Source organism: Canis lupus, chromosome 4, assembly GCF_048164855.1.
Source record: "Canis lupus baileyi chromosome 4, mCanLup2.hap1, whole genome shotgun sequence".
Classification (NCBI taxonomy): Eukaryota; Metazoa; Chordata; class Mammalia; order Carnivora; family Canidae; genus Canis; species Canis lupus.
In genome coordinates this window covers 40413241-40436946 of record NC_132841.1, presented here as the reverse complement: position 1 = coordinate 40436946, position 23706 = coordinate 40413241, and the positions used below count along the sequence as shown (strand labels likewise).

Sequence of the window (23706 nt, the reverse complement as noted above, 5' to 3'; positions counted from 1 at the left end):
TTCACCTCTCTGAGCTTTTCTTTCCTTCCTTATGCTGCCTCGAGTTCTTCCTAAAGCCAGGCAGAGCAGCGGATCCTTCCAGCCATAGTCTCCAAGAAAGAAAGAAAGTAATCTTGTACTGGGATAAAGAAGTTTGAAAATGTAGACTGAACTCTGATATTTACTACCCTTGGGCCTCAGTTTCCTCTTTTGTAAATGAAGCAGGGGTCTTGGATGCCATGAGGATCCAAAATGAGAATTAAAAACTGCTGACTATCACTATCTGGAATTCCGGGTTAAGTCAATCACTTACATTGGATTCATTTAGTTCGGTTCAGTTGATTTCGTCTTGATTAGGTCATAACTATGACCTGAGCCCCTTCAATGCAGCAGGTACAAGGTAGGTCAGCAGCTGCAGAAAGGGACAAAAAAGGTGGGGTGCCTGCCCCACAGAACCCACAGCTAGACCAAGGAAAATGAACAGGTTGTAAATTTCTAGGGCCGAGGTGGTATTTACTGAGCTGGGGGTGGAGGAAGGCTTCCTGGAGCAGAAGCCATCTGGACCCAAGAATAAGTGGGAGTCAGATACCCTTGAAGGGGAAACAGCATGGGCAAAGGCTCAGCAGTGAGACGAAAGCGGGAATGGACTAAGTCCAGGGGTGGCAAGCTCCGGGTGGGGGGCAGCCACTGGGGTCTTTGCAAAGACGTTAAGGAACTGGGCTTCCTTCTGGGAGGGAGAAAGGTTTTGATCAGAGGACTGATCAGGCCAGATCTGGATCTTCCAAACAGGACTCTGGCTGCAGAAAGGATGCTGAGCGTGGGCTGGAGGGAGGGAGGCCAGTGAGCAGCCAAGTGGGGATGGAGAGAGGTGGTGGTCTGAGGGACGTTCTGGAGGCCAAATGCTGGTTTGGATGTGGGAGGAGACATAGAGGAAGGCAAGGAGGGTGGCAGCCAGCTCCCTACTCCGGGTGGGGCCTGGGAGAGCAGCTCTGGAGGGAGGCAGACAGCCTGGTGAATGGGGTGGTTGAGAACATTTGGCAGGGAGGACCACCTGAAGTCCTGGAGGACGGGCTCTACAAGAGATTCGGTCATTCACATTGTGCGTGGCCCAGCGGGCGGGTGAAAGAGACCAAGATCGCCGCCCTCAAGGGGCCTCCGTGTGAATTCAGGAGGCCAACAATGATGAGAGACAAGGTCTATGAAGTCTGTTAGGATGTGGAAGGAACTAGAAAGAGAAGAGGGCAGAGACGTGGGTGGAGAGCCACTAGGCTAGAGGAGGAGTGGCAATTCTACATGAGGGGACCAAGGAGGATCTCGCTAGGAAGGAGACTTGGAAAAAACTATCCCTCTGTCCTTGCATCCACCCATCCATTCATTTATGTGTGCCTCGAAATCCAGGGAGGGGCAGCTCAGGAAAGCACTGCAGGACGTACCCTGGGATCCACTGGGGGTGTTCCTTCTCTGAGAGTGAGTCTAAGGAGGGACAGGAGACCTTACTCTGGTCAGGGAAGGGGGCAGAGTAGGGAACCTCCAAAGCTAGCAGCATCCCCCACCAGCTTGCTTTCAAGAATGACCAAAAACTTAAAAAAAAAAAAAAAAAAAAAAAAAAGCAGGACAGCTGTTGTTTTACTTGGGATTTTTTTTTTTTCTATTTATACATTTATAAATCAGGTCTTCTTTTCAACTTTATTTCAAAGGCCTGTGGTGCATCATTCCCCAGTATCCCAGCCCTGGCTCATCCTCCTGTCCCCTCCCTGTGGCCTGGCTGGCCTCTTGCTTTTATCGTTTATAGAATGGCTGAGTACAAGCCTGTCCCCTGCAGTGAGCAGGCTGGAACATAAGATCATGAAGCACAGTTGCCAAGAAAACATCCACAGACTTCAGAGGTTCAGGCCAGGATTCAAATCCCTGCTCTGCCTCTGGCCTGCCATGTGGCCGTGAGGAGGCTCATCACTTCTCTGTTTCCATCTCTGTAAGATGGGCACAAAAATCCAAACCAGACTATCTCCAGAGAGTGGCTAATAGGATCAGATGAAGGAATGGGCTTGGGGCAGAGTACAGATGCTTCTATGTCCCACGCCTATGAGGTTTATGTTTTTTGGAGGAGGGAGACATTAGACAGCTTAAGTCCTGAGCTAGGCTCTGGGGATAGCCTCAGGAGACACAGACGTCTAAACCATGATGAATTAGGACAGAAGATGGAGTTGCAGGAAGCCATCATAAAGAGCAGCACCCCCCTCCCCGGCCTCACACAGAGGCAAAGACCAGGAGCAGCACCCCCTCCCCGACCTTCTGGGGCAAAGAACCCAGAAGGAACCCAGGCAGTGTGGTGAGGCCATGACATGAGATCTTGGAAATGAGCCATTATCGATGTTTTATTTTTATTTTTTTAAAGATTTTATTTATTTATTCATGAGAGACAGAGAGATACAGAGAGAGAGGCAGAGACACAGGCAGAGGGAGAAGCAGGCTCCATGCAGGGAGCCCAACGCGGGACTCGACCCCGGGTCTCTGGGATCAGGCCCTGGGCTGAAGATGGTGCTAAACATCTGAGCCACTCAGGCAGCCCCATTACCGATGTTTTAAAATTAGGTTTTGTTACTGTTCAGGTGTAGCAACAACAGACAGGAGATGGCTGCCCTTGAAAAGCTAGGTTGTGATTACTCATAGCTCCAAAGAGGAGGGGGCGCGCCATGCCATGCAGGGCCATCCAGGGGAGTCCAGGGCTTGTCATGCGGCAGAGAGGAACAAGGGAAAATGTGGGCAAGAGCCCTTCTGGGGGTTATGGGAGGAAGGAATGGGCAAAGCACAATAAGCAGGCTTGAGATTGCCTAGTTTGAATAAGTCCAGCAGGCCTTGGGGTGTAGGGGCCTGCCTTTGTGGCCTGGTACCTGGACCCAGGATATTAGGGCAGGGGTAGAGGCCCTGGGTGTGAGAGGTGGTGAAGCAGTGGGTGTGAGGTTGGTGAGCTTGGATATGGAAGGCATGCCAGAGGTGAGTGGTTTACTATCCTAGAAAATGCTAGTCCCTGCTGGGACAATCTCTTCATGCTCAAAATGGCAAGGCCCCAGGTATCAAAGCTTCAGAAACACCTGGTTAACACAACCAGCCTCTGGGTCCTGCTGCGTGGCCAGAAGGGACTTGCCTTGTCTTCGGCTCAGCTTCCTCTCATTTGTAATACAGGAGTGATCATACCTTTCCCCAGGGTTTTGTGAGTGACTGGAGGTGCCCACGTGCTAGTAGAGGTCTGGCACATGATCGGCTGCTTCTGCCCCCTTCTTCCCAGCGTGCCCACTGGAATGGTAAGCAGGGAGGCCAGCACCCCTTGGTGAAGGCTCTGCTGCTTGGGCCCTTAGTCCTCCACTTGTAGGCAGCATCCTTGACATCTTTCTTCTGACTGCAAGGTTTAATCCTTTCCCAGTGTCCTCCCACTTTGTGCATCGCAGAGCCCTGAGGGGTCTCAGAGAAAGCCAGCCCTAAATTCCTGAGCACCTGCCGTGGGGCTGGGCTCTGACAGCTTTTAACATCATCTCTGCAAGACTGTGTGGTCAGCTTGTTCTCCCCACCTTACAGATGAAGAAACCGTGGCTCAGGATGAAGTGGCTTGCTTATGCCCAGTCAGCAAGCAGGAGCTGTCAGGGCCACGATGTGGCCTGGACACGAGGGCGAATGGGACTGAGGTCCAGCACACACCCTTTGACCGAGCTGGGTGCTGTGGGCTGCCTGTCAGCCAGGAGGAGGGGTGCCTTTACAGCTGGTGGCCCAGAGGATGTTAGGCACAGGTCCACTGTCCCCTCTGCTTCTCCTCTACCAACAGGGGCATTCAGGTGAGTAAATCCCAGCCTCTTCAGGTGAGGCCTTTCCTAACTGACAGTGCTGGAATTGTCTGTCCTGGGTGGGTTGTAGACAGGGGTTGCCTTTGTTATTCTGGGCCTACAGGTTCACTGTGGCTTCCCCCGCCCCTGTCAGGTAAGGCCTAAAGGTGGCCTCCTATACATGCACATCTCAGCCACACACACATGGCCCAGACATACACACTCACTGGACACACACACATACACACACATCAGACATACACATGCATATACCCATCATGCATATGCACACACACACAAATGCATACCAGCCCTGTGGGCTGGGCTGGTCTCCTTGAACTTAATTTTCTAGGCATCCAGAACTGGACTTTCCCCAGCTTATTCCTATGCGGTGTCCTTGGCAGGAGGCCAGGCCTGGGTGTATGCCTGTGTGGGGGCGAAGGTAGATGATTCCCCAGGTGTGTGTGTGTCATGGATAGAGGTGTGTTTTGTGTGATGTTATTGAGAATGTAAGAGGTGTGTGTGTTGGGTGCAGGGTGTGTGATGTTTCACGTGTATGGGGTATGATATGTGCACTGTGGGGGTGGGGGTGTGTCATTTATGAGCAGGCAGGGGGGGGATGCATTGTGTGGGCAGTCTGCTCAGCCCCAGGAGCAGTTTCGTCCCCTGGAATCAAGCCTTTCAATCCAGGTTCTTTCCAATTACTAAGATCAGTCTGGTGCCGAAATTCAAGGCTGGTAGAATCCTTGGGTTCTGGAACTTTCTAGTAGCCAGCTGCTTCATGGGCAAAGTAAGAGGCAGAGAACAATAGGAACACCTACGTCTAAGCCACCAGGAGAGGCAGGTGTTGGGTGGGCAGGGCACTCTGGATACAGGGAATGGGACTGACCAACAGGGATCATTTTCTCATTCAATCCTCTTCATAACTGTGGGAGGAGAGTCACTGAATTGGTCAGGGACACAGCAGAGGGAGACTGAGGAGGAGTCACTGGGCTTGCTAGCTGTGGGGAGCTGTTACATTCACAGGCCTGGCAAGGCAAGGTGGGGAGGTGAACAGGAGCTGTGGCCTCCTTTAAATGAATGCAGCCACTATCACCCCCTGCAAGGATGGAGCTGGGGATAAATACTCCTGCGTTTCTCTCCTGCCACCCTCTGAGCTCTCCCAGAGCCTCCAGTTGGCCAACCCACCAGGAGTCAGAGGGTGCAGGGGCCTGGGCCATGCCTTGATGGATGTCAAATTCTGGGGCTCAGAGCATGGTGCTGAGTGGGTTTGGAGGGGCAGGCAGAGATTTCCCAGAACAGTTGTCATCTGGTCTTTATGGAGGGGAACTCGAGGTTGATTCCCCATGTCTCTGGCCCAAGGTCACTTGCCCAGGAGGCTGCAGAACCAGGGCTGAGCCTGGCTCTGGCTGACCACACAGCATACCTTCTGGGTGTCCATGGGCTGGTCACTTAGCCTCTCTGAGCCTCCAATCAGACCCTAAACCAAGTTGGGTCTGTGTCTCAAGACTGCTGGGAGAGGTAAATAAGGTCATGAAATATAGCAAAGCATCTATGATAGACATGGCAAGGAAAAATGTTTTTAGTGCAGCTGCTAAGGGAATGCGGGTGATTGTGAGTAAGGAGAGGATGGATAGGAAGGCAGAGTGCCAGAGGACTTACTCCAAGCCTTGATTTTCACAGGTGGGATGAAGCAGGCCCAGAGAAGTTCTGTGACTTGCCCTAAGGTCACACAGCAGATTAGAGGCAGAGCCAGGGCTAGAACTCAGCAGGGAGCCCTCTCTACACCACTGAGAAGATATCAGCCAGGGGCTAGGAGGTCTTCTCCAAATACTTCCCCAGGGGCCAAGGCAGAACCAGCTTAGGATCCGTCCCCTGCCCTGGAGGTATTCATTGCCCCCTCAAGACAGGATATCATCCAAGTGTCATCAATAGGGGAGTAGTTAAATAAGATATATCTTGGGAGGCCTGGGTGGCTCAGTGATTGAGCATCTGCCTTCGGCTCAGGGTGTGATCCCGGGGTCCTGGGATTGAGTCCCTCATCGGCCTCCCCGCAGGGAGCCTGCTTCTCCCTCTGCCTATGATTTTGCCTCTCTCTGTGTGTCTCTTATGAATAAATAAATAAAATCTTTTAAAAAGATAAGATATGTCTTATAGGGAAATGCTGTATAGGTATTGCAAAGGTTGAAATGGGTCTGTGGCAGGGAAACACCTCCAGGATATATGAAGTGGAAAAAAAAAAAAGTCCATTGCTAATAAGAACCACAATGAGATACCACTTCATACCTAGGATGGCTGTAATCAAACAGATAACAAGTATTGATGAGGAATTCAGGAAATTAGAACCCTCATTCATTGCTTATGGAAATATAAAATGGTGCAGCTGCTGTAGAAGACAATCTGGCAGTTCTTGAAATAGTTATACAAAGAAACACCATATGACCCAGCAATTCTGCTCCAAAGTACATACCCAGAGCAAATGAAACTTGTATACGAATGCTCCTAGTGGTTTTATTCCTAATAGCCAAAGGTAGAAAAAAACCAAATGCCCACCAATTTAAGAATGGATAAATAAAATGTGGTATAGCCATATAATGGACTATTTATTCAATCACAAAAAGGAAAGAGGTATTGATCCATATTACAACATGGATGAACATTGAAAACATTATGATAAGTCAAAGAAACCAGTCATGAAGAACCATAGACTAGTATTCCATCTACATGAAATGTCTGGAATAGGCAAATCTATAGAGATGGAAAGGAGACCAGTGGTTGCACAGGGGTGGGGGCACAGAGGAACTGATGGCTAAGGGGTACAGAGTTTTTCAGAGTACTGGTTAAGACAATGGTCACACAACTCTGAATATACAAAAAGCCATTGAATTATACATTTATTTTTAAAAATATTTATTTATTTATTTATTTGAGAAAGAGAGAGAGCATAAGCAGACGAGGCAGAAGGAGAGGGAGAGAGAGAACTTCAAGTAGACTCTTTGCTGAGTGAGGAGCCTGGCACGGGGCTGGATCTCACAACCCTGAGATCATGACCTGAGCCAAAACCAAGAGTTGGACACTCAACAGACTGCACCACCAGGCACCCTGAATTATACATTTAAATGGGTAGATTTTATGATATGTGAATTCTAGTTCAATAAAACTGTTTTTAAAAAAGCAAGTTGTAGAAGTACTCTCTCTATATACAAGGAAAAGGCATATATGTGTATGCCTGTCTGGGCTTTAACTATTGTCGGAGGAAAGTCACCAACACACTGTCTGCTATGGATGCTCTGGGAGAAGCTTGCTTTTATTTCCTAGACACTGGCCTGACCCCTATGCCCCTCTCTAGTGTCTGCTTAGGATCCTTCTGAGACACCTTTGTCCCCTTAGGATCCAGTCCAAGCCTGTTGGCTAGGCATCATTATCCTTGGGACCCTACCTTCTGCCCACTGCTCCAGCCACTGTCTCCAGAAGGGAAGAATGAGTCCCCATGCTTAGATGGAAGCATCCTGCACCCTGAATGGAGCTGGCTTCCCAAACCACATGGATCCCTAAATAGAAACAGAAGTTACTAAGAGAGGGAGCCGGGAAATGGCTGCTGGGGGCCAGTGGTCAAACACCTATTCTGCATCCTCCCAAAGCTCCCTGTTTGTGTGCCCTCAGGCAAGCCCCTTCCCTTCTGAGCCTCCAATACTCCATCTGTGAGATGGGGGGTGGGGGTGGTTGAGAACTCACCTCCTGGGGCAGAATCTGCACTCACGGAACATTTTGTCCCAGAGCCACTGGCCTGCACCTCGACTTCCCTGCCTATCACCTTCGATCCTGTAGACTCACACATGTCTTTCACCTCTGCTGTCCCTCACTCATGCCCTGGCCCTCCTCAGCAGAACAGGCTGCCGCCAGCAATCAGCCTGGCCCACAGAGGCCTATTTCCTAGCCCGGGCCTCTCAAAGGGATGGATGAGTCCTACAGGCTCCTTAGAGAAATTGGGTAAGGGGCAGCAGGCCCTCGGCATCCCTGGCCAGCAGGGTTCCCACGAGCACTTTGCCACTGTTCCTACAAATAACCACAGTGTGCATCTTGTCGGCCTGGCACTGCAGATGGGCAGGAGAAACCCTCATAAATCCAGGATAAACCCAGGGCCAGTTAGAGAAACACTGAAAACCAGAGGAAGGTGGTGATGGCCACAGACTCAGTTTCCCTCCCTGTCCCTCTTCCTGTCTCTCTCCAGGTTCTCCCTCTACCTCTGTTTCTCTCTCTCTCTGAATCTCTGTCACTCTCTGTTCTGTGTCTCCATTTCCCTCTGAGTGTCTCCTTATCTCACTGTCAGTCTGTCCTTCCCATTTCTTCCTGTCTCAGCTCTTTCCCCCAATTATTAAGCTGCTAGAGAGGTCCCAGCCTACCAAACGCCCACAGAGCACATATTTTAATGCGGCTTCCCAGTCTTCCAGAGAAACAGATGCAACAAATGCGACAGTCTTCCTGCTCCCTGGAACAGCAATTAAAGAGAGAGGCTTGGGTGAGGGGGGTGCAGCGGGGTGCGGGGAGGGGACGGGATGGGGGGGAGAGGCTGCGGGAGAGGAGAAGCAGAGGCTCCTCTCAGGCTAGGCGGCCGATGAGGCAGAGCCCTGCATGATGGTCTTAGTGCTGGGATGTCCTCCTCCCCTGGACGTCAGCTTGGTGAGGGTGGCCAGGCTCACAGTGGCTCTGTGGGCAAAGCCTAGCTCTGCAGAGATAGGAGGACAGTGGGTGGTCCAGACCCTGGCCGAGTGATATTATAGGTGAGCACAGGATTCTGAGTCCTGCTTTCAAATTTGGGTTCTGCTTCTTGGGCCCATGTGAGTTCAGACAACTTGAATCTACTTGCTTGTGTATTGGTTCACCCTCCCACTCACTCATTCATGAATGTGTTCTGAGCCCCAGGTGTGTGCAGGTCAATGGGTACATGGCAGGACCACGGGTAATAATTACAGAACAACATGAGGGCACATGAACATACCCTTCCGGAGGGGATGAGATGGTTCAAGTCTAAAGAATGGGAAAGATTTGGGTGAATGGGGTGGGGTGAGGATGGGCGTCCAAGGGGGATGAAGTTGCCACAGAGGGGACTGCAACTTACAAATGGGAAAACCAAGGGTCCCTAAGAGCATGAGGGCCCTCCAAGTTTGCACGAGATAGCAGAGGGCCTCCAGGGAGGCAAGAAAGGAGGCTTGGGTCTCAGAATCATAAATATCACCATCAGCCAGGGTTCAGCCTCAGTCACCCCCAGGGTCAGGCAGGATGAGGTAGAGCCGGCAGCAGGGAATCAGCATAACACTCCAGAATTTATGCCCATCGGAAGAGGGCACCAATGGTTGCCATGTGGGACTGGGGGCCCAGAGTTGCCCAAATGTGTAGTTTTTCATGAGAAGATATAAAATACATGATCTGCATTATGTGCATCCAAAAAGAAGAGGATGACACAGATGTTGGTGGGGGAGCCAGTGCAATCTCTCCTACTCCAGAAAATGGAGTCTGAATCCTCATGCCAGCAGCCAGTGAGGCAGCTCTCACACCACAAAGTCTCCCTCTGATCTAACACATCTGTGGCCAAGCAGCACAGGAAATTGGCACATTGGTCACTGACCTTTAGTTTTACAGACATTTGAGAGAGCAGAGATATCTCGGGTCAGCTATTTCCTCTCCTATGGCTAAGGCAGAGAGCATATTTGAGTTCTTTGCCTTCTAACATTTCATCAACTCATCCACTCAGCTTAACTGTGGGGGGAGGGGAGTGTCAAAAAGTGCCTCGGAGACCATCCCTGCTCTTGAGGAACCCACCATCTCACTAAGGAGATGAAATAGCCACATGTGAGCAGAATCTTCTCATCCAAGATACCAGATCTCTTACTAGAAAGATAAAAGGCAACTTCGAGGACATGTAAGTTAGATCGAGCTACACACACAAATAGTAGAGCAAGAAACAAATGATAATAAATGGATCCATAAATACCACCCATTCACAAAAATCACATTTGAAATTTGCTGTGGTTGGTTCAAGACTGATGTTGAACTTCCTAGCAGCCAGTGTGAAAAGGGAAATTTGATCAGTGACATAAACCATAACAATCACGCCATTTGAACAAACCAGTTGCCCCAGAGACTTATAATAGTAGTTTGCATCAATTGGGTGTTTACTACTCCTCATACTCTTATACAAGAGAGGCACTATTATTATCTTCCCTAATGGGGAAGAAAAAGCTCACAACTTGCCCGTGGTTAAACAGAGGGTGGAAGAAGGATTGGAATACAGAACATCTAAATTCAGAGCCTTGGCTCTAATTCATCTTGTAACTGTTCTAAGATAAGAATCTCTCCCAAGGGTTCTCACAAGTATGGACGCTTTATCATAACCAACATTCTTGCAGTAGACACAGGAGAGGCTTCCCATTTTATCCCTCCTTTCTACACATTGACAGAAAAGTTTTTTTGTCAATCCACATCTCAAGTCCACAACCCAAGTTCCAGTGATGAGCCTCCATTCCAACAGCTGCCATCCGGCTGCCTCCAGGGTAAATTGGAGAATATCTGGAAAGGAAGGTGGACAATCAGTTTTTTAAGGAATCCTAGCTCAATACTGCTCACTAAGTTTTGGCTAAATATTGCCTCACTCATTCCTCAAATTCATCTTGAGGATATATGCTGCTAGGCATGATTCTAAGCCCTGGCCTCACTGCCATGAACACAGCAAGTAGTGTCCTCACCCTCATGAAACTTAAAATCTTGCAGAAAAGACAAACATTAAATGAGTAAAAAACACAAACAAAACAAAATAAAACAAAACACAAACAAAACAAAAGAAAACACATCTTTACATGTTATGAAAAAACTATGAGGGAAGCATAATGAAGAAGGCATGATTTCAGTTGGGGTAAGGTAATGCAAGTCCCCTTGAAGGAAATAGCATTTAATCTGGAAATTTAACGATGAAAAGAAACAGGCTAGACAAAGAGAGATAAAAGCCCTCCATGTTGAGGTAATAGCACAGAAGGCCCTGAGTGGGAAAATAGCTTAGAGTAGGCATGAAAGTGAAATTGACTGTGTTGCTGGAACACAGTAGATAAGGGGAGAACGGTAACGTGATCAGAGATGGGCAGGGGTCAGATTGTGAAGGTCAGGGTAAGGATTTCTTGTTTTTTAAGTTTGCTTGGAATTAGAGTCCCTGGCAAGTACATGATTTCTGTGATTATTCATCATAGCTGAGAAGAGATGTAAGCAGTTTATTGAATGAATGGGATGGGTGGATGGATGGAAAAATGGATGGATGGATGGATGGATGGATGGATGGATGGTTGGATGGACTGGTGAAAGGCTGCGTCCTAAAAGACTCATGAGGCTATCTCAGGCAGGACAATTGGCTGGGGATGGGGGGTAGATATAGGAGGCAGGAGTCCCATTAAGACACTTTTGTCCTTACCCAAGCAAAATCAGAAAGGACCAACCTGTTGGAGGAAGCTCCTAGAGAAGACTTCCACTCCACTCTAAGAATGGTCTTGTTTGGTCAAGTGAAGGTGTTGAATCCAAAGAACCCAAAGAGGGTCCATCCCACTTCATGGAAGACTGGCTTTTGAGATGAACAGGTGAGGTCTATGGTGACCTTTTTGGTCCAGAGCAGAATAGCTAGAGGAAACATGAAGGATCATAGTGTTATCACTTCACATTCATATAGAACCCCATGGTTTACAAAGCACTTTGACAATGTGATGATGAGGGTGAGGTAGAGAGGATGATTATTGTCATTTGTTGCATGCCTACTGTGTGCCAGCCCCTGTGCTAAACCCTCAAGATGCATTTGCTCCTTTCATTCTCAATGCAGGGGCACCTGGGTGGCTCAGGTGCCTTCAGATCCTGGGGTCCGGGATCGAGTCCCACATCAGGCTCCCTGAGGGGAGCCTGATTCTCCCTCTGCCGGTATCTCTCTCTCTCTCTCTCTCTCTCTCTGAATTTCTCATGAATAAATAAATAAAATCTTTTTAAAAAGTCTCATTGTAATCTTGCATGGGCCATACTATTATGACCCCACCTCCACCCCGACTTTGCAGATAAGGGCACTGAGGCTCAGAAAGATGAAGTAACTTATCCTAGGCCACATAGCCACCTGCAGGACACCTCCCTTATGCTTTATCTGTAGAGTACTTTGGGTATTCCCTACTGCCTAACTCGACTCTTTCTAAACACAGGTCTTACCTAGCATCAATTTCCATAGCAGGGCTAAGTGAATGCTCTGGCATTTCCAGACATGTTTGCCTGAAAGGAAGGTAGGAGGGCGGTGGTGGCACAGAGAGTGGGTGATTGGGACAAGATGGGGTGGAGCAGCACAGCAAGGTGGCCTTTGGGAAAAGCTTTGATGCTGTTTGGTGAGTGAGCGTATCTCCTATTTGATCTTATCCATTAGCAAAGCAATGCACCAAAGCCATGATTCCCAAATTGTTTTCTGGATACCTCTAATCCACAGAAACTTAAGGAAATGTTCTTACAGTTGCCCAAATAAAATTTCAGTGCCCCTTAGAAAAAAATTTTTTTAAGATTTTACTTATGAGAGACACACACACACGGAGGCAGAGACACAGGCAGAGGGAGAAGCAGGCTCCATGCAGGGAGCCCAACATGGGGCTCGATCCCAGACCCCGGGATCACGCCCTGAGCCAAAGGCAGACACTCAACTGCTGAGCCATCCAGGGATCCCAGAAATTTTTTTAAGTTATTCACCAAAAGCAATGCAAATGAAAATAGCAATGAGCTACTGGTACTCTATCTAGCAGATGGACGAGATGAAAAGGCCTGATAAAAGCCATTGTTGGAGGGGTGGGGTGAGATAAACAGGCATCACCTAGGCCAAAGGAGACACCTAGGCCGTGTGTCTTTCTGGAGGGCAATTTGGTGTTCTCATTAAAAATGCTATGATTATGCATATGCTTTGGCAGCCATTTCATTTTGGAAAAAATTAGGGATGTGCACCATGGCACCATGGTCATCGGGTAAGGGGGTGGGGGTATGCTGGAGCCGGCTCGCACCAGCTTTCAGGGACTGTGCTCACTCAGTGATGTTCTATTTTAGCAGCTTGAAATCAACCGTGGTGGGAATATTTACACCACAGGAATGATAAATGCTGCAAATCGGAGCTATTTTCCCTCTCAGAGGACTGAACATTTATCCACGTAACAACACTGGATGGTCAAGACAATTTATAATTGGTAACAGCTGAAATGTCCAACAATTAGAAATTGGTCAGATAAATGAAGGTGGTCCATGCAACAGAACATTGTGGGGGTGCGGGGGTAGTGCATTGACTGACAGGGGAACAGATCCCAGACGGTGCTAAGTGGAAAAGGTTTTTACAGAACAGTAGGTACATGCTGACCTCAAACACGCACACATGCACTCACACAAGCATGCACACACACACTTGTACAAGCATAGACTGGATGTCTCTACAAGAGGATGTGGCACTGGTTACCTCCAGGGAGTGCAAACAGGGTGACTGGGGCAGGGATGGGAGATACACTTTACTGTAGAGATTTGATTCTGAGCATGCTTTCCTGAAACCTTTGAAAACTACCTTCATTAAAATATAACTGCCCCTTCCCAACTCCTGCAGAGGGCAAAAAGACTGGATGTATACACACTGAAATGTGAGTAGGGACTGTCGAAGCCTAAGGAGGAGTTTTTAAAGTTTTCTTTCTTTCTCTATCTATCATCTATCTATCTATCTATCTATCTATCTATCTATCTATCTAATCTTTGTTTTTCTTTTCTTCGTGCCTTTCTGAGTTTTCTGCATATAACTATATTATAGTTAGAAAAATAGCAACCTGATTCACGTGCTAAGTCCTTTTTTGAGAGGAACAAGAGTGTCGCAAGAATTAGGATCATAGTTTTCATCAGTAGCGCCGATTGGAACAAAACAACATTTTATGGCGATGATGTAAAAAATGGCTTTCCGGCTCCCAGAGTCCCAAGGGGCAGCTTGTAGAACTGCTGAATTCAAACACGGGCTGGAGCCTCTTGACTCTGTGGGGCTTTCGGGACAGATCTAAAATCAGAGGCCTTACTGCCCAGCCTCCTGTGGATGGGGGTGGGGGTGAGGCTGGAAGGGGAGATACTGGGTGGGAGAAGCAGTCTTAGGGAAGCCTAGGTGCCCCCTTGGAGAAGAATTGAGATTGGCAAGCCTGGGGGAGGTGAACTGGCAGGATGTGTCCTGCCAGTTCACCTTTATGATCAAATACATTTTTCATTTTTTCAACAGATAGGTCCTGGGCACCTCTTTTGGAGCAGACAGACCCGGGTTAGACAGCTGACATAAACTGTTAGATTTAATCCTTGTAATTGTCCTGGGAATTATTCCCATTTAACATTTGAGGAAACTGATGTCCAGGGAGATGACGTCATTTGCCCAGGGGTGTCTATAGATGCAGATTCCCTAATGCCCAGAGGACATAACTTCCTTCTAGGCTTGAGGGGCTCCTACTGGGAGTCATAGCCAGGTGATGATCTTGGAAATTCACCCTTCTTTCTCTTCTCTGTTCTCTCTGCAGTGGCAAATACAGTAGCATCCGGGACGCCTGGGTAGCTCAGGGGTTGAGCATCTGCCTTTGGCTCAGGTCGTGATCTTGGGGTCCTGGGATCGAGCCCTGCATCAGGCTCCCTGCATGGAGCCTGTTTCTCCCTCTGCCTTTGTCTCTGCCTCTCTCTCTGTGTCTCTCATGAATAAATAAATAAAATCTTAAAAATATATATATGGTAGCATCTCAGGGGAAGAAGGGTAACAGCTTTGGCCTCACCCTCACCAAGACCACAGCACCTGAAATGGTCTTTTAGAAAGGTTCACTGATGCTTCAATGAGTCAGAAGAATGAGGTGGCCCAGGGCCCTTCTCCCTCGTCCCACCCCCCAGTCATGCAGGGCCCAGAGGTGGGGGCCAGGGCCCCTCCCATTGCTCTTACCTCCACCTATTTCCTGCACAGGGCAGCCCCACTCCCATTGCTGAGGCCTGACAGGCCCCACTCCTGACCCTCCATATCACCAGGGTCCAGGGGATGGAGTAAGTAGGCAGGACAGCTCACTTGGGTTCCAGAACCCCCAAAGGCCTTGTGCTACCTCAGTGTGGCCTTCAGTCCCAGCCCTGCCCCACATTGGTGAGCAGGAGTCTTGGGACTTGAAGCATAAACCCTCTCCTTGCTCCCCTCTTCTCCATTACTGCTGGTTCTGGCCAGCGCCCTGCCCAAAGGCAGTAGTTTGAACAGAGAGAAGGGACTCTGGATCAGCTGAGCCCGGAACTAATCCTGGCTCCACCACCTACTAGCTATGCAACCTTGGGCAAGGCACTTTTTAGCTCTCTGTGTCTTGCCTTTCCAAAGACCTTGGGCCCTGAAAAAGGACCAGAGCATGAGGATTCGTGACAGCCATTAACCATAGCTAATGCAAGGACTACTGCTTCAGGCCACAATGAAGTAATGGGATCTGGATTTACCCTCCTGCATGAAACAACCAAAAACCGGACACAACATACAAAATATCAGTTTTTAAGACACTGGACGTGAAGCAACAGACGAACGGTGATCTCCAAGTGTCAGGAAACAAATTTGGCCAAGATTTCTGTCTTGAAGGAGTCCCAGGCTATGGCACGGGGTGCCAGGAGTGAGGGAACCAGGCAAACCCCAATGGCTTCTCTGAGCTGAAGAGCCGGATAGAGAGTCCAGGGAGGTCAATGCGGCTAGAGTTTCCCCACCAGAGTATTGGCCTGGAGAGAGCTGCACACAGAGAGACCCCAGGAAAGTCAGAGGGACCCCTTGAGTACTCAGCCACGTATACACCAGTACCCACATGTGAGCAAACTATCCAAGCCAGGGAAAGAACTCACTCAGAAGGATTAGATGCAGCAGTGCCTGATGCCCGTGCAGGGCCAGGAAAAGTGTCTCTTCTTACCAGCCAGACTGGAAAGCTCACGATTCGCAGAGCATCAGGTAGGCCACCCAGAAGGGTCCTACTACCTGAGTAGTGGAGAATAATGAGCCCTATTGAGTTAATTCCTAAGCTTTGCTCCCCAGTCCAGTCTAACAAACCTTAAAAGCCAGACTTAAAAGGATGCAACTATTTCTAAGTAACTTGATTTCCCCCTAGAACACAGGAATATGAAAATATCCAGTCCCCGACAAGGTAAAAGTTACAATCTCTGGCATCCAATAAAAAATTTTCAGGCATACCAAGGGGCAGGAAAATACAACCCATAATAAGGAGAAAAAGCAGTCAGTGAAAGCTGCCCTGGAACTGACACAAATGTTAGAATTAGTGACAAAGACATTAAAACCGTTATTTTAGCTGCACCCCATATGTTTAAAAAGTTAAATAGAGACTTGGATGATGAAAAACAAATTTCTAGAGATGACAACTAGGATGTAGAAGAAGCCACACGGGGAGGGATTAATGGCAGAAGATTAGTAAATGTGAAGACATAACAATAGAAACTATCTGAAGTGAAACACAAAGAGAAGAGGATTACAAAGAAAATAGAGCATCGGTGAGCTGTGGAAGAACTTCAAGCCGCTTAATATATGTGTAATTCTGTAGGACAGAAGAATATTTGAAGGAATAATGGCTCTAAATTTCCCAGCCCACAGATCTAATAATAGTGAACACTCACAGGTTGTTTGCTATGTGCCAGGTGCTACTCTGCGTGCTCACATATATTAACTCATCTACTTCTTACAACTCCTAGAAAAGCTCTAGAATTCTCGATTTATCCCCACTTTAAAATGAAAACACAGAGACCCAGAGAGTTAACCAATTTCCCAAGGTCACCGAGCTGGTGAGTGGTTGAACTAGTACTGGAATTTGGGAACTTCATAGACTGTTCAAATCTTGGCTCTGCCATTTGTGAACATTTTTTAAAAGATTTTATCTATTCATGAAACACACACAGAGAGAGAGAGAGGCAGAGACATAGGCAAAAGGAGAAGCAGGCTCTTTCTGGGGGAGCCCCATGTGAGGCTTGATCTCAGGACTCCAGGATCATGACCTGAGCTGAAGGCAGACGCTCAATCCCTGAGCCACCCAGGGGTCCCCATTTGTGAACATTTTAACACCTGTAAACAGCATCCAGCCATTATTTGTAATGGTTGCATAGTATTCTATTGCCAGAGTTTAACAAGTTCTGCCCCTAAAAAAAATAAAAATAAAAAAATAAAATAAAATAAAAAAAAAAACAGAACAAATCCCCACTGGTTGAACTATGGCTTCTAGTTTGTCACCATTATAGCAAATGACTTGCACATAGCTGAGCTGTTGAGACTCTTGACGATAATCCTGTTTCCAGAGTGGAGCAACTGGGTCAAACGTAGGCATATTTTGAAGCCTTTTGCTGCATCTTGTCAAATCGTCTGAAGGAGGTTTGTACAGCTCCTCCAGAGCTCCCCCCAACACTGACTTCCTGCGCTGCCTCGGGCAAGTAACTTAACCTCGCTGAGCCTCCCTGTCCTCCTCTGCGAGGAGGTACACTATTCCCTACCTCTCAGGGCTGCTGTGAGGATTAAATGAGACACTGAGTAGCCAAGTGTTTATCATGTCACATGGTGGGGCATGAAGTAGGTGCTCCCTTTCTCTGACATGAATGGTGTAGCAGGAGGGGGTCAGTGCTTCCTGCAGAACTGAATCGTGCTGGGGGCGTGGGAGGAGCACAGAGGGACACACAGCTTTGAGGCCAGGCCCCGGGAGTCTCCCTCAGACAACCAAGCGCTGCCTTGAGTGTCTCCAGCTGGAACCTTCCCCCCTCCTGATCCGCCCGCTGACTCACGGTCTCACCCAAGCTGTGGAAAAACAAACCCTCATTGTTTCCTTTGTGTGTGGGTCCCTCCCCTGCTTTTCTATCAGCTTCTTTCAGGTAGAGGAGGTTTACACTTCATACGTCCAACACTCACCCCCCCAGACATGTCTCCTCCCCTCCCCTCCCTCATCCTCCGTGGGGTGCCATTATGACCAAAGAGCTATTTTTCCACAGAGACTGAGCACAGTTAATGCACAGGGGTGACGCTGACGGTGGGACGCTGGCTGTGTCCCTGTCCCCCGAGCTGCAGGAGCTGGCCGTGGTCCACTGGCCACTCCCATCATGCCTTCTTCACAGTCAGTGCTACGGGGCCCCAAACAAGGATTTGCTCCCTCACACATTGTTTCCCATGAAATCAAATTCACAAAGAAATGTCTTCCCTTCCCTTTCTTTTCTCTTCTAACGTACACAGTTTTTCAAAATATGGTGTCAATTTGTTTTTTAAAGCCTGCTAGCCAATGTGAAGAGAGATACAAACCCTGTGAGAAGCATGTTCTCCTGATGGACTACATGTATATTTGCAACAGGAAGGAAATGAACATTTATTGAGCACAGACTGTGTGCCAGGTGCAGGGCCTGACATTCTGTCCCTAATCGCTCCCCTCAACCTCCAACAATGCAGAGGGCAGCTGTATGATACTTCCTAGATGAGGGATCTGAGGCCCAGAGAGGCTAGGGGACTTGCCCAGGTCACACAACCAAGTTGTGTGTGGGCCAAGCAAGTGGGTCCAGACGTCTCTGCCTCAGACATGGGGAAGAGTCCCCTCCTCTTGGGGTTATAGGAACCAATGTTGGCCTCTGCCCCCCCTCACTGCACCCTTCCAGATCTCCCTGCTCGACTCAGCTCTGTACACATAGTAGGTCCTTCTTTCCTAATGACTTCTGTGCTTTGCCCATCCTTTCCTTTGTCCACCCAGCCAGCCAGCACTGATTGAGCACCTACTATGTGCTAGCCCCATGCCAGGAGACAGGAACGCAACAGTGAGCAGATGGCTGTGGCTGCTGCCTCTGTGAGTTCACAGACTAGGGGAAAAGGCAATAACTAAATCATCTCATGAGTAAATGCACGCTTGTATCCGTGAGAGGTACCACAAAGGAAAAACGAGAGGATCTGTGAACTCAGGGCAAGGTGCAATGGAGGAGGGGTAAAGGCCAAGCTTCCTTGAGGTCTGAGGGATGCACTTGGGGGAAAGGTCAGTGATGAAAGTCATTCCAAGCAAAGAAAACAGAACGGACAAAGAGCAGGTGCCTGGAGGGAGCAGGTCCCATGGATGGATCCAAGAGGAGAGATAAAGTCAGAGAACAGCAGAGGTCAGGCCACAAGAAGCTCCATGGACCACAGAGAGAAACCAAGGGTGGATCCCAAGAGAATAGGAAACCACTTACCTTAAAGCAGGAGTGTGACATGATCAGATTTGCATAGAAGAGAGTCTAGGTGCGATGGAAAGTGCGTATAGGGCTATCTCTGGCTGGCTGGGAAAATGGAAGACACTGGGGCAATGACCACATAGTACTGTCTTGAGGAAAATCAACCTCCTTCTCAAATGTCCCCCTGCTCCGTCTGCACCTCCTACTCATTGACAGACTTGATAGAAATGCTCCCCCCTTCTTTCTACCAGCATGCCCTCTGACATGTTCCCTATCCCTAATCCATACAGGACACTTACATTCCAGGCATGGCCACATACCTCTTTCCTCCTTGGAAGCTTCCAATAAGACTGCGAGGCAGATTTTATTTTGATGCCCATTTTATAGAGGTAGGAATTGAAGTTTGAAGCACAGAATCAAATTGCCCAAGGTCATTGACCTCTAAGAGGGGGAGCAAGAGTGATGTTCCAGTGGGCGGATTCTTTCAGACTTGCCATCAGTTGTAAAATAAACTGGTTTTTCCTGGAAGAGCCAGAAAAACTGCATGTCTGCCCGTTCATAAGTGGCTGGGTTGTGGGCTCTTGAGGGCGAGGACCTCCTTTATTCACCAGAAGGCACTCTACACATGCTGGATGAAATATTGCAACAGCCTCCTCACTGGGGCACATGTCTCCATCCCATCTGAACTCCAACCGATTTGCCATTTGTTCAAAATCCCTCCATGGCTTCCCATTAACCTCAGACTAGTGGCTTAACTTCCAGGCCTAGGGCTCTCATCAACCAGGCTCTCCACTCACGACTCTGGCCTTGTGTGCTGGCTAAGTGATACTGGAGAAGCTGTAAGAACATCCAGCAAGGCTGTAGCTAGGAAAGCTCAAGAGTAGGCCCAGGCCCTTTGTTTTTTCTATAAATTGTTGGTAGACCACCTCCTAAGTGGCAGCAAGTGACACAAGCCCCAGCACCTGCCACCAGTGGCCCCTGCAGTGCCTTGAGCTCTGCCACCAGAACCACTCCTCTGCACGAAAGTGTTACCTCCAGAAAGCCTTCATGAACGTGCAGTGGACACCTACGCCTACACTATCCACCTCTATGCTGATGCCCAGAGACAGCTGGGGCATCAGGGAGCCGGCTTTCAGCCAGCAACACGCAGGACTCTAAGGGATGAAGGAATAGGAGGGTTAAGTTTTAATTCAATTGGGAATAAACAGGTGGATCAGCCTGGTAGGGGCTACACAACATAGTACTAAACTTTGGGGGCGATAATAAATAATAGTACAACTGTATTATAAAATAAAACGAATAGGGATCCCTGGGTGGCGCAGCGGTTTGGCGCCTGCCTTTGGCCCAGGGCGCGATCCTGGAGACCCGGGATCGAATCCCACATCGGGCTCCTGGTGCGTGGAGCCTGCTTCTCCCTCTGCCTGTGTCTCTGCCTCTCTCTCTTTCTCTCTGTGTGACTATCATAAATAAATAAAAATTAAAAAAAAAAAAAATAAATAAATAAAACGAATAAATCATGATAAAACATTAGGTGTTTATTGTATTGCTTTCCCATCGTATGAGCAGGAGAGCACAGATTACGCCTTTTGCGGGGCCAAGACTCCCTTGGGACCATCCTGCTGGTCAAGCTGACCTCAGATGAAAGCTTTGAGCAGTGGTTTGCAAAGTCTCCCACCACAGAATCATGGGGTGGAGCTGTAGAAACCCAGATTCTGGGGTCTTGCCCAGACCTATCTGATCAGGAATTCTAAGGGCGAGGCACAGGACTCTGCATTTGACACACACTGCCCTTTGTGATTCTTTTGCCCATTGAGGTCTGAGGGTCCCTGATGGTGATTCTATGCTGCTGCTGACAGACAGAAGGGAACAAGACTCAGTGACGGCCCACAAAGAACTGTTGACCCCCTTTCCAGGCCAAGCTGCCAACCAGAGACTGGTCCACGGAGTGCAGAGGCCAGGGAGGACCGAAGTGGGGCTCAGCGTCTGGGCTGGGCAGGGCCACAGTGGACAATGGCTCACCATGTTGAAGTGAGGCAGGTGACTGGGAAGGTCACTCCAGGCCGGAAGCCCCAGGAACGGTGGGAACGAGACAAGGCAGTTTGGAGGGCCACCATCACGGATCACCATTGCTCCTCTCTGAGCTCGAGTATCTTTGTAAGATGAAAATTCAGGTTTCATCAATTCTACAAGGCCTATCCATTCACGTTTTGGTGTGTCTGAAATCAGAATGCATTTTATGGTGGGTGGCCTCTTAGGTTTGACATAATATATAGCAATAGCCCCTGCCTCCCATGTCACTGGGGGGATTGGATGCAAGAGTGTAAGGAAAGCACCTAGTGTGCATTTGACACACCCTAGGAGCCTGGTAAGCATGAGTTCCCTTCTCTCTGAACTGGTGATCTGGGGAGTTGGCATCGAAGTTTCTAAAAAGGCTCCTCCCCTTTCACCTTCATCCCAAGGCCCTTTATGGTGACAGTAATGTTCTTTAATAACCCGACTTGATGACAAGGTCAGGACTGCTGCCTGTCAGAGCTGCTAGACTGAATGACACAATCATCTTATAGATGCAGGTCTTGTCCTGTCACCCATGGGCTGTGATCAAAGGCCTGTCCTCTGCATGACGGCCTGGCACCGGTTAATTCAAGCAAGCTTTGCCTAGCCTTTCACCACATGCCTCTGAGGAGTGAAGGAAAGCCTGGGCTCAGTGTTGGACTCCCAACCCTAGAGCCACTGGGAGGATTCTCCACATACAGGTTGTGAGACCTTGGACAAGTCACTTAACCTCTCTGGTCTCAGCTTCCTCACTTGGAAAATTGGAGAATAGCAGTAGCATTGCTGCGGGTTGATGTGAGAAATATCATTCATTCACTCATTTACCAGATGTTTACTGAGCACCTATTATGTGCACATAGACTCTGAAGATAGAGCCATGAACAAGGGAGATGAGATTCTTGCTCTCATGCTGCAGACCTTCCAGGGGGAAGGAAGACAATAAATGGGTAATCCTATCATGATAGTTTCAGAAACCCTTTGGAGAAAATAAAACAATGCTAAGCTAACCCACCCCTGAGGGAGGAGGAGCAGGAAAGTTAAGTTCAACTAGTCTAGAGGAACAGAATCTCGAGAGTCTCTTTAAAGAAATGACACTTGAGCTGAGACCTGAGTGATGACATGGAGCCACTTAGGAGACCTAAAGGAAAAAACATTCCAGGCAGGGTGAACAGAAGGTGCAAAGGCCCTGAGGCTAGATGAAGCTCAGTGCACCTAAAAAAACAGAAGAATTGGGCAGCCTGGGTGGCTCAGCGGTTTAGGGCCACCTTCGGTCCAGGGCCCGATCCTGGAGACCCGGGATCAAGTCCCACATCAGGCTCCCTGCATGGAGCCTGCTTCTCCCTCTGTCTGTGTCTCTTCCTCTCTCTCTCTCTCTCTCTCTGTCTCTCATGAATAAATAAATAAGATCTTTAAGAAAAAAAAAACAGAAGAATGTGGGACACCTGGGTGGCTCAGCGGTTGAGACTCTGCCTTTGGCTCAGGGTGTGATCCTTGGATCGAATCCCGCATCGGGCTCCTTTCGGGGAGCCTGCTTCTCCCTCTGCCTGTGTCTCTGTCTCTGTCTCTCTCTCTCTCTCTCTCTGGCTTTCATGAATAAATAAATAAAATGTTAAAAACAAAAACAAACAGAAGAAGGCTAGCGTGGCGGAGACCATAGTAAGCGCAGGTGACTGGTGGGAGGGTAGATGGGAATGGTCCATAAAAGCCACATCAGGGTGGCCTTGTAGGCATCAAAGAGTGGGCTTGGGGTTCCCAATTTTTTTTAAAGATTTTATTTATTCATTCATTCATAGAGATGCAGAGAGAGAGAGTAGCAGAGACACAGGCAGAGGGAGAAGCAGGCTCCATGCAGAGAGCCCGACGTGAGACTCAATCCAGGGCCTCCAGGATCATGCCCTGGGCTGCAGGCGGTGCTAAACCGCTGCACCACCGGGGCTGCCCGGGGTTCCCAATTTTGAAGGGAACACCAGGAGGGGCCATCGCTGCAGGGGTTCAACCAGGGTCGTGTCACAGAGTGAGGACCCTGGCTGCTGTGAGCAGAATGGATATGGGAAGCCAGCTCAGTGGCCGGTACACCTCACTATGATTGCTGGCTCCTGCCAGCAGGATCAGGAGAACCCAGTTCCCTCACACAGACCACCAGGATTGAGCACCAGGACCCCCCCCCCCCCCGACTGAGCCTGCCAGTCTGTTCTTGTTATCGTGACACCCCAAACAGTGGCTCATGTAATAAGGCAGTCAACAGCTGATGCACTTGGGTTAAAATTATGCAGACTGCATGTGATATTAAAAATCCAAGGAGCATACATTTCGAGCTCAGGGGATGCCAAAATGTAGCTATTTTATTTAAGGAATTATTTGGCTAGTGTGAACGGATGTTTATCTGAGATTTTGTTCCTAGTGGGGGGGAAACAGGTACGTGCAGCTTGGTTGCTAAAAATAGGGGGATCTTCAGCCTGTTTTCATTTGATAGGTCCTAAAATATTGCCCCCCACCCCCACCCCCCGGCCCACTGCCTTTCCCACGTCAGACTGAGGATCAGAGCAGACTCTCAGAGACCTGGCCGTGGATGAGCTTTGCCTGGGAAAGGAGCCCTGTCACAGAGGCCCTGCCCCAGGGGACAAGTGCATGCCTC

General features: G+C 48.8%; 1 long non-coding RNA gene across 1 annotated transcript; it reads right to left on the bottom strand.

Moving 5' to 3' along the window:
* Nucleotides 1-8410: 8410 nt before the first annotated feature.
* LOC140632274 (uncharacterized) lies at nucleotides 8411-17739 on the bottom strand. The gene is made up of 3 exons (XR_012029788.1): nucleotides 17651-17739; nucleotides 11276-11453; nucleotides 8411-10361 (listed from the first exon to the last, which is right to left on the bottom strand). It is a non-coding gene; the product is annotated as an uncharacterized lncRNA (long non-coding RNA).
* Between the last annotated feature and the right edge of the window lie 5967 nt (nucleotides 17740-23706).